We start from the raw sequence: 19,016 nt of genomic DNA on the forward strand, positions 1-19,016 counted from the left end.
CAAGATGTGTCTTAGTTTGTTTATGCTTGTTTGACTTGTCAAAAGTCAAAGGTTGAACATCAGAAACCTACAGGATTGATGCAACTGTTCGATATTCCAGAATGGAAATGGAATAACATTTATATGGATTTTATGACGGGGTTACCGAATACTGAGAGGGCACAATGCCATTTGGGTAATTGTTGATAGATTGATGAAGTCAACTCATCTTATTCTAATTAACATCAATTATTCTATGCAGAAGTTGGCAGAGATATATATTTGTGTGATTGTGAAGTTGCATGGAGTTCCGGTGGGTATTGTGTCGGATAGAGATTCGAGGTTCACTTCCATATTTTGGGAGGGTTTGCAGGAAGCTTTGGGTTTGAAGCTGAGGTTGAGTTCAGCTTATCATCGGCAGACCGATGGTCAGACAGAGAGGACCATCCAATCATGATAGAACTTGTTGAGAGCTTGTGTTCTCGAGCAAGGAGGTGTTTGGGATACTTAATTGCCGTTGATTGAATTCACGTATAATAACAGTTTCCATTTTAGTATTAGAATGACACCTTTTGAAGCCTTGTATGGTCGAAGGTGCAAGGCACCTTTATGTTGGCATGAATCTGGTGAGAGTGTAATGCTTGGACCCGAGATTGTCCAACAGACTACTGAAAAGGTGAAGTTGATTTGGGAGAAGATGAAAGCTTCGCAGAGTAGGCAGAGAAGCTACCATGATAAGAGGAGAAAGGATCTTGAGTTTCAAGAGGGAGACCATGTATTCTTGAGAGTCACTTCGGTGACCGGTGTAGGACGCGCTTTGAAGTCGAAGAAGCTTACTCCTCGATTTATTGGCTTGTATCAAATATTCGTACGAGTTAGACCTGTTGCTTATAAAGTGGCGTTGCCAACGAATTTTTCAAATATACATGATGTGTTCCATGTTTCACAACTTCGGAACTATGTTTCGGATCCATCGAATGTGATTCTGGTGGATGATGTTCAGGTGAGGGATAACCTTACGATTGGGGCTCTGTCTATAAGGATTGATGATTAAGAACTGAAACAGTTGAGAGGCAAAGAGATTGCTCTCGTGAAGGTAATATGGAGAGGCATAGTTGGAGGAAGAATGACTTGTGAGTTAGAAAGCAGGATGCGAGAGTCGTGTCAAGAGTTGTTCGCATCAGGTTATTTTCGAGGAAAAAAATGTTCTAAGTGGGGGAGAGTTGTAACGCCCCGATTTTATTTAAATTATTTTTTCGTAATTTAATTATGCGATAGTTGTAGTTGTGTTGTGTTCGTTGGTGTTTTGATGTGCTGTGTATCCTTGGTGTAACGTAGTTGCCTTAGAAATTAAGGTGTTATAGAGTGTGTGAGCAAAAATATAGAAAGAGTGGTGTGGTGAGTAAAACTAATTAATCATATTAGTTATTATTAATTTAATTAATTAATATTGTATGAATATTAATTTAATTATTTAATTTGAGTGGATTATTATTACTATTATTATTATTATTATTATTATTATTATTATTATTACTATAATTATTATTAAGAAAATATTGATAATATAATAAGTTAATAAAATAATAGGATTTATAATAAAAATATAAAGGGGAATTGGGACAAAAACTCAGAGTACGTGACATTTGGGAGAAAAAAAGGAGAAGTAGAGAAAGAGAGAAGAAGAGGCTATGGCTAAAGGGGAGATTCACCATTATTGAAGGTTAAAGAAGTTATTGCTAGGAACTCTAAGGTAAGGGTGGGGTTCTAATTATCTAAGGGTTAACATGATGATGGTGGGTAGATTATACCATGTAGGTTTTGTGTTTTCTTATCTATGTTGAATTGTGAGAATGATTAAAATGTTGCGGTTAAACCCATGGAATTTAATTGAATTATGGGAATGATGAAAACATGCTTGTTAAAGTCATGAAATTTAATTGAATTGTGTGAATGATAAAAATGTTGTTGTTAAACCCATGAAATTTGATTGAATTATGATACTGATGAAAATGTTATTCTTAAATCCATGGAATTTGATTAAACTGTGTGAATGATGAAAATGTTGCAGTTAAATCCATGAAATTTGATTGAATTATGGGAATGCTGAAAATGTTGCTCTTAAACCCATGAAACTTGATTGAATTATGTGAATGATGAAAATGTTGTTGTTAAACCCATGAAATTTGATTGAATTATGGGAATGATGAAAATATTGTTGTTAAACCCATGAAATTTGATTGAATTTTGTGAATAATGAAAATGTTGCGGTTAATCCCATGAAATTTGATTGAATTATGGGAATGATTAAAATGTTGTTGTTAAACCCATGAAATTTGATTGAATTGAGTGAATGATGAAAATATTGCGGTTAAACCCATGAAATTTGATTGAATTGTGTGAATGATGAAATGTTGCTCTTAAACCCATGAAATTTGATTGAATTGTGTGAATGATGAATATGTCGTTGTTAAACCCATGAAATATGATTGAAAAATGGGAATAATGAAAATGTTGTTATTAAACCCATGAAATTTAATTGAATTATGTGAATAATGAAAATGTTGCGGTTAAACCAATGAAATTTGATTGAATTGTGGGAATAATGAAAACATTGTTGTTAATCCCATGAAATTTGATTGAATTGTATGAATGATGAAAACGTTGTTGTTAAACCCATGAAATTTGATTGGATTATGGAAATGATGAAAATGTTGTTGTTAAACCCATGAAATTTGATTGAATTGTGTGAATGATGAAAATGTTGCGGTTAAATCCATGAAATTTGATTGAATTATGGGAATGATGAAAATGTTGCTCTTAAACCCATGAAACTTTATTGAATTGTGTGAATGATGAAAATGTTGTTGTTAAACCCATGAAATTTGATTGAATTATGGAAATGATGAAAATGTTGTTGTTAAACCCATGGAATTTGATTGAATTGTGTGAATGATGAAAATACTATGGATAATCCCATGAAAATTGATTGAATTATGAGAATGATTAAAATGTTGCTGTTAAATCCATGAAATTTGATTGAATTGTGTGAATGATGAAAATATTGCGGTTAAACCCATGAAATTTGATTGAATTGTGTGAATGATGAAATGTTGCTCTTAAACCCATGAAATATGATTGAATTGTGTGAATGATGAAAATGTTATTGTTAAACCCATGAAATATGATTGAAAAATGGGAATGATGAAAATGTTGTTGTTAAACCCATGAAATTTAATTGAATTGCGTGAATGATGAAAATATTGCGGTTAAACCAATGAAATTTGATTGAATTGTGGGAATGATGAAAACGTTGTTGTTAATCCCATGAAATTTGATTGAATTGTATGAATGATGAAAATGTTGTTGTTAAACCCATTAAATTTGATTGAATTATGGGAATGATGAAAATATTGTTGTTAAACCTATGAAATTTGATTGAATTGTGTGAATGATGAAAATGTTGCGGTTAAATCCATGAAACTTGATTGAATTATGGGAACGATATAAATGTTGCTCTTAAACCCATGAAACTTGATTGAATTGTGTGAATGATGAAATTGTTGTTGTTAAACTCATGAAATTTGATTGAATTATGGGAATGATAAAAATATTGTTGTTAAACCCATGAAATTTGATTGAATTGTGTGAATGATGAAAATGTTGCGGTTAATCCCATGAAATTTGATTGAATTATGGGAATGATTAAAATGTTGTTGTTAAACCCATGAAATTTGATTGAATTGTGTGAATTATGAAAATATTGCGGTTAAACCCATGAAATTTGATCGAATTGTGTGAATGATGAAATATTGCTCTTAAACCCATGAAATTTGATTGAATTGTGTGAATGATGAAAATGTTGTTGTTAAACCCATGAAATATGATTGAAGTATGGGAATGATGAAAATGTTGTTGTTAAACCCATGAGATTTAATTGAATTGTGTGAATGATGAAAATGTTGCGGTTAAACCAATGAAATTTAATTGAGTTGTGGGAATGATGAAAACGTTATTGTTAATCCCATGAAATTTGATTAAATTGTTTGAATGATGAAAATGTTGTTGTTAAACCCATGAAATTTGATTGAATTATGGGAATGATGCAAATGTTGTTGTTAAACCCATGAAATTTGATTGAATTGTGTGAATGATGAAAATGTTGCAGCTAAACCCATGAAATTTGATTAAATTGTGAGAGTGATGAAAATGTTGCTAAACCCATGAAATTTGATTGAATTATGTGAATGGTGAAAATGTTGTTTTTAAACCCATGAAATTTGATTGAATTGTGGGAATGATGAAAATATTGTTATTACACACCCATGAAATTTGATTAAATTGTGTGAATGATGAAAATATTGTTGTTAAACCCATCAAATTTGATTGAATTGTGTGAATGATGAAAATGTTGCTGTTAAACCCAATAAATTTGATTGAATTTTGTAAATGATGAAAATATTGTTGTTATACCCATGAAATTTGATTGAATTGTGTGAATGATGAAAAAGTTATTGTTAAACCCATGAAATTTGATTGGATCGTATGATGTAAAAGTTTTATGAGTTGATGTGGTTTCGGGTCAGAGTGGAAATGATGAATTATTGTAATTATTGTTGTTTGGAAGTTTGGGGTACATATGAATTGACGAGAATGAATGGTTTTTTATGCTAATCTGGGATATAATATAAATTGGTTGTTTTAATCAATGAATCATTATAGTATGTCGAATTCTGAGATGGTAGGTTTTTACTGAATCAAAATCAGAGGTCCGAAAGGCTTCCAACAGCGAAAAATTGGTTTCTGGGCTGTTTTCGAAGCTCGTAATCAATTACCGATTTGAGCGTAACTGGTTACCACTATTACGTAAAAAAAAATAGGGAAATTGAAAATGATGTAAGTTGAGCTCCGTAACTCCGTTTGACGTGCGGTTCGAAGCGTCGGAAAGCTGAGAATGTGTACTGTCATCTAAAATTGGTTTCAGTACCTAAAAATGAATCGTTTTCTGGGTGATAGTGTTGGAATGCATTGTACTATTTATGTGGTTGTGTGGCATAACCTTAAATGCATTGTTGTTGCTTATTATGTTGTATGTTGATGTTGTTAGATGTATAACATGTGTTTAATGCATGATGACCAGTATTCGTGGTGTACATTGACTATGGAGGTGGGTCCTTCTGTATGATGTTTTTGTTGCATGTATTGTATGTTGTATGCATTCATGTTGTTAGGTAGATAGTCAGTTGTTGGTGAATCTCAAATCCCATTAAATGGATTGGGCTGGTAGCTGATTTCATAGGTGATGAAATAAGTGAGATGTTGTCGGAGGTGATGGTAACAAATTGATGACTTTGATCCTAGGAGGTGAGGATCGAAGTGGTGAACCTGGGTGTTCACGTATTAGTACCACATGCATTGAGTCGAGTTGTTGAGTCTCATTGCATTGTACATTGGTTGCATTTTTTATTATGTTAGATGGTTGATTATGTTGCTGTTATCTTGGATGGTTGATTATGTTGTTGTTATGTTGGATGGTTGTTATGTTGTTATTATGTGTGAATAGTCATTGTGTGGATTATGTGGATTATGTGGAGTTGTATTATGGAATGGGTGATGCACATGTAATAATCTGATGCTTACTTATTATCATGCTTTCCTTTATATAATTATGATATCTCACCCCTTCTATTTGAATGTTGCCTCCACACGGGTAATGTGTTGTTAATTCATAGTAGGAGTTTAGATGTGAGTGGAAGATGAAGTCTTCTGTTTTATTTTTGTGTCGGCGTCTGCTCTGATGTGTAACACTAGAGGATTGGAATGTTGTGTCTTTCTTTATGTTTTAATACTTCTTATATGAAATATGATGTTGATGTTGGTTATGTTGAGTTAACTGTTTGTTATTGTTGTTCCACTACGATTTAATTAAAGTTAACATTCAGAAATATGGTTATTACTACTTTTTTTATAAATGCAAAGTGTTACATGTCTTCATAACTGAGCAAGTTGATTGTATGTTATAGTGTAGCATCCTAAATTGCATGTTATTGTTTTTTACTGTGATAAATGTTTTAAATTTACTCGGCGGAAATTTAGGATGTTACATAGTGGTATCATAGCAAGTCGGTCTGTTTGGCCAGGTTATTTGATTTAGTTTGTTCCCTAGTATGCAACATGTGTGTGAGAACACTATTGATGCTTGTTTTATTTTCCATTTGCAGGTTGGGAATGAAACAAGTGGGGGAGAGGCGTTTGCTTCTCTTGGATGTTCCAACTGTAACACCCTTCTAAAATACCCCAATAATTAATTAATTCAACAAAATATAAATCAGAGTAGATATGCAATTTAAGGGTGTCACACTTGACACTTCACACCATTCACCTTAATAACTTGTCATGCTCATTTATTAATCAAAATAAAACATTGCACAATTCGCAGCGGATAGAAATCAAATCAATCATGCAACCCATGTAACACATTACATGTAAAGTTGTTCAACAACCAAAATGAAAACAAAGTAAAACATCCCGTCCCGATGTTACATCTACCAGAGCATGACCCACTAAGGAACTACACTAGACTCCAAGCACTAGCTTCTACTCAATCACTGCTCGTTACCTGAAACATAGTGTAAGGGTGAGTTCCTCAATCGATATAATAAGCATTATAAAATATCATGTAATGCTAAGTAATTTAACACATTTCATCACCCAAATCAGATCACACATTCAGCAACGGCAACATCAACTCAAAATCATAATCATACTCAACCCAACACAAAACACACGTATAATATTGGAATACATCCATTCATATTATACGCCATACATACATTATGCAATGAGACTCCATGCATGCGGTACCGACTATTCGTGAACACATAGTTCAACCTCACCGATCAAACCCAGATACGGCTACCAAGCTCACTAGTCCCACTCATTTGAGACCTAGTGACTCACTCACTAATTCCTCACCATGGGAATTAGCTACCACCCCAAGGGCTATGCTATGCACGCTAAATCACCTAGCATGCAAACATCAACAACAATCCACAATAACTCACTCACTAATTCCTCACCATGGGAATTAGCTACCACCATAAAGGTCATACTATGCACGCTAAATCACCTAGCATGCAACATCAACAACCATCCACAATGGACATATGCTCACACTCTAAGCCATAAACAGTCCATTCACAATTTCATACATAACAGATACATTCACAGCATTATGCATACCATCTTACATCATCAGCATATTTATCACAGAATCATATTCATATCATGCCAAATAATAAATCACAGTATTAGCACACTCTACTAATACCTACACTGCTCAACACAACGGGAAATGATCCCTACTATATCATACACCGATATAGGCCAATCATCAAATATGTCCACAATATTTAAATATCAAATTTTCACTTTTCAAACAGTGTTAACCGGTTAACGCCCTGGGTTAACCGGTTAACGCATCACAGAACACGCTTTCTGGCAATTTTTAACAGTGTTAACCGGTTAACACCCTGGGTTAACCGGTTAACGCAAGACAGACAGCAATTTCTCATAATTCATAACAGTGTTAACCGGTTAACACCCTGGGTTAACCGGTTAACGCAAGACAGAAAGCTGTTCCTGCGCTAACACGAACAGAATGCAGAATCCCCCGCATTTTTCACCGTCGGAGGACTTCCGGACCTCCGATTTCAATTCCGTAAAAAGCTACACGTCCAGAAATTTACGATTCACCCACATATAGATTCAATTACAGTTTTAACATAACTTATTCATCATCATTTACAACATTCCTCATCCCAATTAGGGTCAATTCAATGGCTTATTACTACCCATTACATGTTAACCCATAATACCCATTAAACGACGATAAACCCCCCTTACCTGAGTTAATCCGGCAATCCTTTAGCTTCAAGCTTTTCCCTTCTTCAACCCTTGTTCTCTTGCTCTTCCTCCTTGCCCTTTTCTCACTTTCTGTCGCTTCTCTGGTTTTCACGTGAAAAAAACCCTTTTTACCAAATGGAACCCTTTATATATATTCCAACTTTATTATTCCAATAATAATAATCCAATAATATTCCAATTATTTAATTAAATTAATAAATATACTATTAACTTAAATTAAATAATTATCATATTTTATCGGGGTGTTACAACTCTCCCCCACTAAAAGAGTTTTCGTCCTCGAAAACATACCTCAAGCGAATAACTCTGGATAAGACTCCTTCATCTGACTCTCAAGTTCCCAAGTCACATTGTCACCTGCTGGTCCTCCCCAAGCTACCTTTACCAAAGCAATCTCTTTACCCCGCAACTGCTTCAACTCTCGATCCTCGATCCTCATAGGTGATGTTTCAACAGTCAGATTATCTCTCACTTGTACATCATCTACTTGGACCACATGCGACGGATCAGGAATGTACCTCCTCAACTGAGACACATGAAAAACCTCATGCAAATTCGCAAGTGACGGCGGTAAAGCGATACGATAGGCTACCTCCCCTATCCTCTCCAAAATCTGATAAGGACCAATAAATCGAGGTGTCAACTTCTTCGACTTCAAAGCTCGACCAACCCCAGTTATCGGAGTAACACGAAGAAACACATGATCTCCCTCTTGAAACTCAAGTGACTTCCTCCTCTTGTCGTGATAACTCTTCTGACGACTCTGAGCAATCCTCATCTTCTCCTGAATCATCTTAATCTTTTCCGTAGTTTGTTGAACAATCTCCGGTCCAACCACAGCACTCTCACCGGACTCATACCAACATAAAGGTGTCCGACATCTCCTACCATACAAAGCTTCAAACGGTGCCATACCAATGCTCGAATGAAAACTATTGTTGTAGGTAAACTCAATCAAAGGTAAATAACAATCCCAAGCACCTCCCTTTTCCAAAACACAAGCCCTAAAAAGATCCTCCAGCGACTGAATCGTCCTCTCAGTCTGACCATCAGTCTGCGGATGATATGCAGAACTCAATCTCAGCTTAGTTCCCAAAGCCCTCTGCAAACCTTCCCAGAACTTCGATGTGAATCTAGGATCTCTGTCCGAAACAATACTCGACGGAATACCATGCAAACTTACAATTTTCTCAATATACAACTCAGCTAATCTCTCTAACGGATAATCCATTCTGATCGGAATGAAATGAGCCGATTTTGTCAATCTGTCAACAATCACCCAAATAGCTTCAAAATTCTTAATTGTCCTCGGTAAACCAGAAACAAAATCCATACTGATACTATCCCACTTCCACTCTGGAATAGCCAACGGTTGCATTAGCCCAGACGGCTTCTGATGCTCAATCTTTGACTTCTGACAAGTCAAACAAGAATAAACAAAACTCGCAATTTCTCTTTTCATTCCCGGCCACCAAAATAACTTTTTCAAATCATGATACATCTTCGTAGCCCCAGGATGAATACTCAGGCCACTACGATGTCCTTCCTCAAGAATACTCTTCTTAAGTTCGGTAACATTCGGAATACACACCCGATTACCAAATTTCAAAACACCATTTTCATCAACTCTGAATTCACCACCTTGACCTTGATTCACTAGAGTCAACTTATCAACCAAAAGCACATCGGATTTCTGACCCTCTCTAATCTCATCCAGAATACCACTCGTTAACTTCAACATTCCCAATTTAACACTATTGTGAGTACTCTCACACACCAAACTCAAGTCTCTAAACTGCTCAATTAAATCCAATTCCTTAACCATTAACATAGACATATGCAATGATTTCCGACTCAATGCATCAGCCACTACGTTTGCTTTACCCGGATGGTAATTCAAACCAAAGTCATAATCCTTCAGAAACTCTAACCATCTTCTCTGTCTCATATTCAGCTCTTTCTGATCAAACAAATACTTTAAACTTTTATGGTCACTGAAAACCTCAAATCTTGACCCGTACAAGTAATTCCTCCATAACTTCAAAACAAATACCACAGCTGCCAACTCTAAATCATGTGTCGGATAGTTCCTCTCATGAACCTTCAGTTGTCTCGAAGCATAAGCTACAACCTGCTTATTCTGCATCAAAACACCACCCAAACCCAACAATGAAGCATCACAGTAAACCTCAAATGGTTCCGATGGACTTGGTAATATCAGAATAGAAGCAGTAGTTAACCTTCTCTTTAACTCTTGGAAACCTTCTTCACATTTTGAGTCCCAAACAAACGCTTGCCCCTTTCTAGTCAACATCGTCAACGGTAACGCCAACTTAGAAAATCCCTCAATGAATTTCCTATAATAACCTGCAAGTCCAAGAAAACTCCTTATCTCAGAAACTGACTTCGGAGCTTCCCACTTAGATACTGCTTCTATCTTAGAAGGATCAACAGCAATACCACCTCTTGAAATCACATGACCAAGAAAACTAACCTCTTCTAACCAAAATTCACACTTGGACAGTTTAGCAAATAACTTCTTTTCTCGTAGAACTCCTAAAACCACTCTCAAATGTTCAGCATGCTCTTCTTCAGATTTCGAATACACCAAAATATCGTCAATAAACACCACAACAAACTTGTCTAGGTACGGATGGAAAATCCTATTCATATACTCCATAAGTACCCCAGGCGCATTAGTCACACCAAAAGGCATTACAGAATACTCATAATGTCCATACCTTGTTCTGAAAGCAGTCTTCTGAATATCCTCAGTTTTCACACGTATCTGATGATACCCCGATCTCAAATCTATTTTGCTGAACACACTCGCACCAACCAACTGATCCATCAAATCATCGATCCTCGGCAAAGGATACCGATTCTTGATCGTTACTTTATTCAGTTGCCTGTAGTCTACACACAACCTCATAGTACCTTCTTTCTTCTTAACCAATAACACTGGTGCGCCCCACGGTGACACACTCGGACGAATAAATTTCTTATCCAACAGATCTTCCAACTGACTTTTCAATTCAGTTAACTCAACAGCAGACATACGGTACGGAGCCATCGACATCGGCCTAGTACCAGGTACTAAATCAATCGAGAACTCAACTTCACGCTCTGGCGGTAATTCATTCACTTCTTCAGGAAACACATCAGGAAAATCACACACCACGGCTAGATCGCAAATCACCAGTTTATCTTTAGCCTCCAAAGTCGCTAACAGCATAAACAACTCTGCCCCATCTGCTACTGCCTCATTCACCTGCCTTGCTGATAGAAACAAACTCTTACCTTCCTCAATCTCAGGAAAAATCACAGTCTTATCAAAACAGTTGATATAAACTCGGTTAAACACCAACCAGTTCATACCCAGGATAACATCAATCTGCACTAGTGGAAGACACACGAGGTCCATCCCAAAGTCTCTACCAAAAATACTCAAAGGGCAATTTAAACAAACTGAAGTAGTAGTCACTGAACCCTTCGCAGGAGTATCAATCACCATACCCCCATGCATCTCAGATATCTCTAATTTAAGTTTCATAGCACAATCCAAAGATAAAAAGGAATGAGTCGCACCTGTGTCAATAATAGCTACAAGAGGAAAGCCATTAATATAACACGTACCTCGGATCAAACGATCATCTGCAGAAGTCTCAGAACCCGATAAAGTAAAGACCTTGCCTCCCGACTGGTTCTCTTTCTTAGGCTTAGGACACTGTGGACTGATATGACCCACCTCTCCACAGTTGAAACAAGTCATAGTCTTCAACCGGCACTCTGCAGCCAAGTGACCACCTTTGCCACACTTAAAACACTTCTTCTCAGTACTGGTACACTCATGGATACGATGTCCAGCCTGACCACATCTATAACACTTAGCAGGGGCACTGGAGTCTCCCCCACTAGGTCTCCTCATTCCACTCTGTCTCTGGAAACCTTTGCCAGCGGCATACGGTTTCCCACGATCATTCTGATTCTTGCCTTTCCTATCAACCCTCTGCTGATAGCTCTCCGTTCTGGCCTTGGTATCCTGTTCAAAAATCCTGCAACAGTCAACCAAGTCAGAAAACACTCTGATCCGCTGATACCCAATAGCCTGCTTGATCTCGGGACGTAACCCGTTCTCAAACTTCACACATTTTGAAAATTCCCCAGTAGCCTCATCATAGGGAGTGTAATACTTCGACAACTCTGTGAACTTAGCAGCATACTCAGTAACAGACCGATTGCCCTGCTTCAATTCTAAGAACTCTATCTCTTTCTTTCCTCTGACATCCTCTGGAAAGTACTTCCTCAAGAATCTCTCTCTGAACACCGCCCAAGTGATCTCAGCACCCCCAGCAGCTTCCAACTCAGTGCGGGCAGCAACCCACCAATCATCTGCTTCCTCAGACAGCATATGCGTACCGAACCTGACCTTCTGGTTATCGGCACACTCAGTCACTCGGAAGATCCTCTCGATCTCCTTCAACCACTTCTGAGCACCATCTGGATCGTATGCTCCCTTGAACATTGGAGGATTGTTCTTCTGGAACTCACTCAGTTGACGAGCAGCTCCCAGTCCCACAACATTCGGATTTCCTCCAAGCACTCCAGCTAGCATACCCAGAGCCTCAGCAATCGCAGCATCGTCTCTACCTCTTCCAGCCATCTCTATTCTGAAAACCCAACAAGCTAAAACAATAAGTACTGATAGGGTTACACAACACCTATCACGTACAGGGAAACAGAATAATTACGACTCGACTCGACCGACTATGCTCTGATACCACTAATGTAACACCCTTCTAAAATACCCCAATAATTAATTAATTCAACAAAATATAAATCAGAGTAGATATGCAATTTAAGGGTGTCACACTTGACACTACACACCATTCACCTTAATAACTTGTCATGCACATTTATTAATCAAAATAAAACATTGCACAATTCGCAGCGGATAGAAATCAAATCAATCATGCAACCCATGTAACACATTACATGTAAAGTTGTTCAACAACCAAAATGAAAACAAAGTAAAACATCCTGTCCCGATGTTACATCTACCAGAGCATGACCCACTAAGGAACTACACTAGATTCCAAACACTAGCTTCTACTCAATCACTGCTCGTTACCTGAAACATAGTGTAAGGGTGAGTTCCTCAATCGATATAATAAGCATTATAAAATATCATGTAATGCTAAGTAATTTAACACATTTCATCACCCAAATCAGATCACACATTCAGCAACGGCAACATCAACTCAAAATCATAATCATACTCAACCCAACACAAAACACACGTATAATATTGGAATACATCCATTCATATTATACGCCATACATACATTATGCAATGAGACTCCATGCATGCGGTACCGACTATTCGTGAACACATAGTTCAACCTCACCGATCAAACCCAGATACGGCTACCAAGCTCACTAGTCTCACTCATTTGAGACCTAGTGACTCACTCACTAATTCCTCACCATGGGAATTAGCTACCACCCCAAGGGCTATGCTATGCACGCTAAATCACCTAGCATGCAAACATCAACAACAATCCACAATAACTCACTCACTAATTCCTCACCATGGGAATTAGCTACCACCATAAAGGCCATACTATGCACGCTAAATCACCTAGCATGCAACATCAACAACCATCCACAATGGACATATGCTCACACTCTAAGCCATAAACAGTCCATTCACAATTTCATACATAACAGATACATTCACAGCATTATGCATACCATCTTACATCATCAGCATATTTATCACATAATCATATTCATATCATGCCAAATAATAAATCACAGTATTAGCACACTCTACTAATACCTACATTGCTCAACACAACGGGAAATGATCCCTACTATATCATACACCGATATAGGCCAATCATCAAATATGTCCACAATATTTAAATATCAATTTTTCACTTTTCAAACAGTGTTAACCGGTTAACGCCCTGGGTTAACCGGTTAACGCAACACAGAACACGCTTTTTGGCAATTTTTAACAGTGTTAACCGGTTAACACCCTGGGTTAACCGGTTAACGCAAGACAGACAGCAATTTCTCATAATTCATAACAGTGTTAACCGGTTAACACCCTGGGTTAACCGGTTAACGCAAGACAGAAAGCTGTTCCTGCGCTAACACGAACAGAATGCAGAATCCCCCGCATTTTTCGCCGTCGGAGGACTTCCGGACCTCCGATTTCAATTCCGTAAAAAGCTACACGTCTAGAAATTTCTGATTCACCCACATATAGATTCAATTACAGTTTTAACATAACTTATTCATCATCATTTACAGCATTCCTCATCCCAATTAGGGTCAATTCAATGGCTTATTACTACCCATTACATGTTAACCCATAATACCCATTAAACGACGATAAACCCCCCTTACTTGAGTTAATCCGGCAATCCTTTAGCTTCAAGCTTTTCCCTTCTTCAACCCTTGTTCTCTTGCTCTTCCTCCTTGCCCTTTTCTCACTTTCTGTCGCTTCTCTGGTTTTCACGTGAAAAAAACCCTTTTTACCAAATGGAACCCTTTATATATATTCCAACTTTATTATTCCTATAATAATAATCCAATAATATTCCAATTATTTAATTAAATTAATAAATATACTATTAACTTAAATTAAATAATTATCATATTTTATCGGGGTGTTACACCAACTATATAAAGCTTGTATATCATGTTGTTGCATGCAAGAGTGCAGTGTTGGCTAGTTCAATTGTTTTGAGAATGTTGTGCTTTACCTGAACCCGAAGAGAGGTTGGATTTGAGGACGGTGTCGGTTAGCAAAATGGTGTGATCCTTGAAGGAAGACGGACAGGTGTTCTCGTTGGTTTTTTTCTTGTGAGGGAGAAGGCGATGTTTTCGCTAGAGATGAGCTAGTGGTGTGTTGAATATCCTGAAGTGTTCCTTAAGGATGTGTACAATTTGTATTTCATTGGAACAAGTTGATGTTATTCTTGGAATGAATTTATTGGAGTTAAACCAAGTGTTTACTAGTTATTTTGATAAATTGGTGCAGCATGCCGCTGATTGTAAGAGCTCAAGCGATGTCGTAGCTGATGCATTTAGTAGGAAGTCTTTGCACATGTCAATGCTTATGGTTAGATAGCTGGAAATGATTGAACAGTTCAGAGACATGAGTTTAGTCTATGGACTAACACCATAGAGTGTGATGTTGGGTATGCTGAAGATCAACAATGGTTTTCTTAATAACATTAAAGAGAGTTAGGGGTTGGATGTGAAGTTGGTGGACTTTATGATTCGAAGTAATCAGACTGATGGTAGTGATTCCAAAGTGGATGAACAAGGTATGTTGAGGTTCAAAGATAAAATTTGTATTTCTGACAAAGTTGAGTTGAAAAATATGATTTTAGAAGAAAGTCATCGAAGTAGCTTGAGTATTCATCCCGGAGCTACTAAGATGTAGCATGATTTGATGAAGATCTTTTGGTGGTATGGAATGTAGCGATATGTGGCTCAGTTTGTTTATGTTTGTTTGACTGGTCAAAAGTTAAAGGTTGAACATCAGAAACCTATATGATTAATGCAACCGTCGGATATTCCAGAATGGAAATGGGATAGCATTTATATGGATTTTATGACGGGGTTACTGAATACTCCGAGAGGGCACAAAGCCATTTGGGTAGTTGTTGATAGACTAACGAAGTTGGCTCATTTTATTCCGATTAACATCAGTTGTTCTATGCAGAAGTTGGGAGAGAGAGAGAGAGAGAGAGAGAGAGAGAGAGAGATGTGTGATTGTGAAGTTGCATGGAGTTCCATTAAGTGTTGTGTCAGATAGAGATCTGAGGTTCACTTCCAAATTTTTGGAGGGTCTGCAGGTAGCTTTGGGTTTGAAGCTGAGATTGAGTTCAAATTATCATTCGCAGACTGATGGTCAGACAGAGGGGACCATTCAGTCATTAGAGGACTTGTTGAGAGCTTGTGTTCTCGAGCAAGGAGGTGCTTGGGATAGTCAATTGTCATTAATTAAATTCATGTCTAATAACAGTTTCCATTATAGTATTGGAATGGAACCTTTGGAAGCCTTGTATGGTCGAAGGTGTAAGGCACCTTTGTGTTGGCATGAATCTGGTGAGAGTGTAGTGCTTGGACCCGAGATTGTCCAACAGACTACTGAGAAGCTGAAGTTGATTCGGAAGAAGATTAAAGCTTAGCAGAGTAGGCATAAAAGTTACCATGATAAGACGAGAAAGGATCTTGAGTTTCAAGAGGGACACCATGTATTCTTGAGAGTCACTCCGGTGACCGGTGTAGGACGTGATTTGAAGTCGAGGAAGTTTACTCCTCGATTTATTGGTCTGTATCAAATATTCAGGCGAGTTGGACCTGTTGCTTATAGAGTGGTGTTGCCATCGAATTTGTCAAATATACACGATGTGTTCCATGTTTCACAACTTCGGAAGTATGTTCCGGATCCGTCACATGTGATTCTGATGGATGATGTTCAGGTGAGGGATAACCTTACAGTTGAGGCTCTGCTTATAAGGGTTGATGATCGAGAACTTAAATAGTTGAGAGGCAAAGAGATTGCTCTCATGAAGGTAGTGTGGGGAGGCGTTGCCGAAGGAAGTATGACTTATGAGTTAGAAAGTAGGATGCGAGAGTCGTGTCCAAAGTTGTTCGCATCAGGTAATTTTCGAAGGCAAAAATATTCAAATCAAGAGAGAGTTGTAACGCCCCGATTTTTATAAAATTATTTTTTGTAATATAATTATGTGATAGTTTTGGATGTGTTGTATTGATTGGTATTTTGATGTGTTGTGTACCCTTGGTGTGGGATAGTTGCCTTAGAAACTAAGATGTTCGGAAGTGTGTGAGCAAAAATGTAGAAAGGGTGGTGTGGTGAGTAAAACTAATTAATCATATTAGTTATTGTTTATTTAATTAATTAACATTATATGAATATTAATTTAATTATTTAATTTGAATGGATTATTATTATTATTATTATTATTATTATTATTATTATTAAGAAAATAGTTATAATATAATAAGTTAATAAAATAATAGGATTTAAAATAAAAAATATAAAGGGGAATTGGGATAGAAACTTATAATATGTAATATTTGGAAGAAAAGAGGAGAAGCAGAGAAAGGGAGAAGAAGAGACTATGGCTCAAGGGGAGATTCCCCATTTTTAAAGGTTAAAGAAGTTATTGCTAGGAACTCTAAGGTAAGGGTGGGGTTCTGATTATCTAAGGGTTAACATGATGATGGTTGGTAGATTATGCCCATGTAGGTTGTGTTTTTTTCTCTGTGTTGAATTGTGGGAATGATAAAAATGTTGCGGTTAAACCCATGAAATTTGATTGAATTGCAGGAATGATGAAAACGTTGTTGTAAAACTCATGAATTTTGATTGAATTGTGTGAATGATAAAAATATTGTTGTTAAACCCATGAAATTTGATCGAATTATGGGAATTATGAAAATATTATTGTTAAACCCATGAAATTTGATTGAATTGTGTGAATGATGAAAATGTTGTGGTTAACCCATGAAATTTGATTGAATTGTGGGAATGATGAAAATGTTGCTCTTAAACCCATGAGATATGATTGAATTGTGTGAATGATGAAAATGTTGTTGTTAAACCCATGAAATTTGATTAAATTGTGTGAATGATGAATATGTTGTTTTAAACCATTGAAATTTGATTGGATTGTGGGAATAATAAAAATGTCGTTGTTAAACCCATAAAATTTGATTGAGTTATGTAAATGATGAAAATGTTATTATTAAACTCATGAAGTTTGATTGAATTGTGGGAATGATGAAAATGTTGCTGTTAAACCCATGAAATTTGATTGAATTGTGTGAATGATGAAAAAGTTGTTGTTAATCCCATGAAGTTTGATTAGATTGTATAATGTAAAAGTTGTGTGAACTGGTGTGGTTTTGGGTCAGAGTTGGATTGATGAATTGTTGCAATTGTTGTTGTTGGGAGGTTTGGGGTACATATGAATTGATTAGAATGAATGGTTTCTTATGCTAATATGTGATATAATGTGAATTTGTTGTTTTAATCATTTTATAATTATAATATGTCGAATTCTGATACCAGAGGTTTTTACGAAATCGAAATCGGAAGTTCGGAAGACCTCCAACGGTGAAAAAAAGGTTTCTAGGCTGTTTTCGAAGCCCGTAACTGGTTACTGATTTAAGCGTAACCAATTACCACTGTTACGTAAAAAAATTGGGAAATTGAAAATGATGTAACTTGAGCTCCGTAACTCCGTCTGACGTGCGGTTCGAAGCGTCGGAAAACTGAGAGTGTGTACTATCATTTAAAATTGGTTTTTATACCTGAAAATGAATATTTTTCTGGGTGATGGTGTTGGAATGCATTGTATTGTTTATGTGGTTGTGTGACATAACCTTAAATGCATTGTTGTTGCTTATTATGTTGTATGTTGATCAATATAGGTGTACAAAAGAGTTGCTTCACTTTGATCATTTTGATAAAGAGCACCAGGCTCCGCCTATCATACTCATAACAAAATCCCAATCATACATTAACATATTACATATAGTAATCCATCATTACATGGCATTGTATTACTAAAATGCGTAATATATCCATCGAGATGGAGTATTACGCCATACAAATTCAAACATGCATACTTAGCATAAGCCAAGATTCAAGCCTTTCTCGAAAGCACAAACAAATCCTCAGCTAAGACAATAGTATTTCTCCGAAGAAAGCATCATCCCACAAAAGTCCTAATTGTCATCCCCAATAGGTTTCCCTCAAAGCGTTCTTTTCTTATTTACCTTTTACAAATATTATTGACCTTTTTTCAGTATTTTATAAAGAGATTCTTATACTAAGCACTTGCCTTTTGCAAGATATCACTTTCTTTTACACGAGAGAATCATCTCCCCTTTGTACTTAACTTTTGTAAGTCCCAACAATCTTTTGCACACGGGATAAGTCAGTTCCCTTGCCTTTCGTGCAGGGAAACCCTGTTGTTTTTACTTACCTTTTGTGAGTTTCTTTCACTGCCATTTGCACGAAATCATACCTCCTTACTTACCTTTTATAAGTCTTC

This window comes from Lathyrus oleraceus, chromosome 6, assembly GCF_024323335.1.
Source record: "Lathyrus oleraceus cultivar Zhongwan6 chromosome 6, CAAS_Psat_ZW6_1.0, whole genome shotgun sequence".
Classification (NCBI taxonomy): domain Eukaryota; kingdom Viridiplantae; phylum Streptophyta; class Magnoliopsida; order Fabales; family Fabaceae; genus Lathyrus; species Lathyrus oleraceus.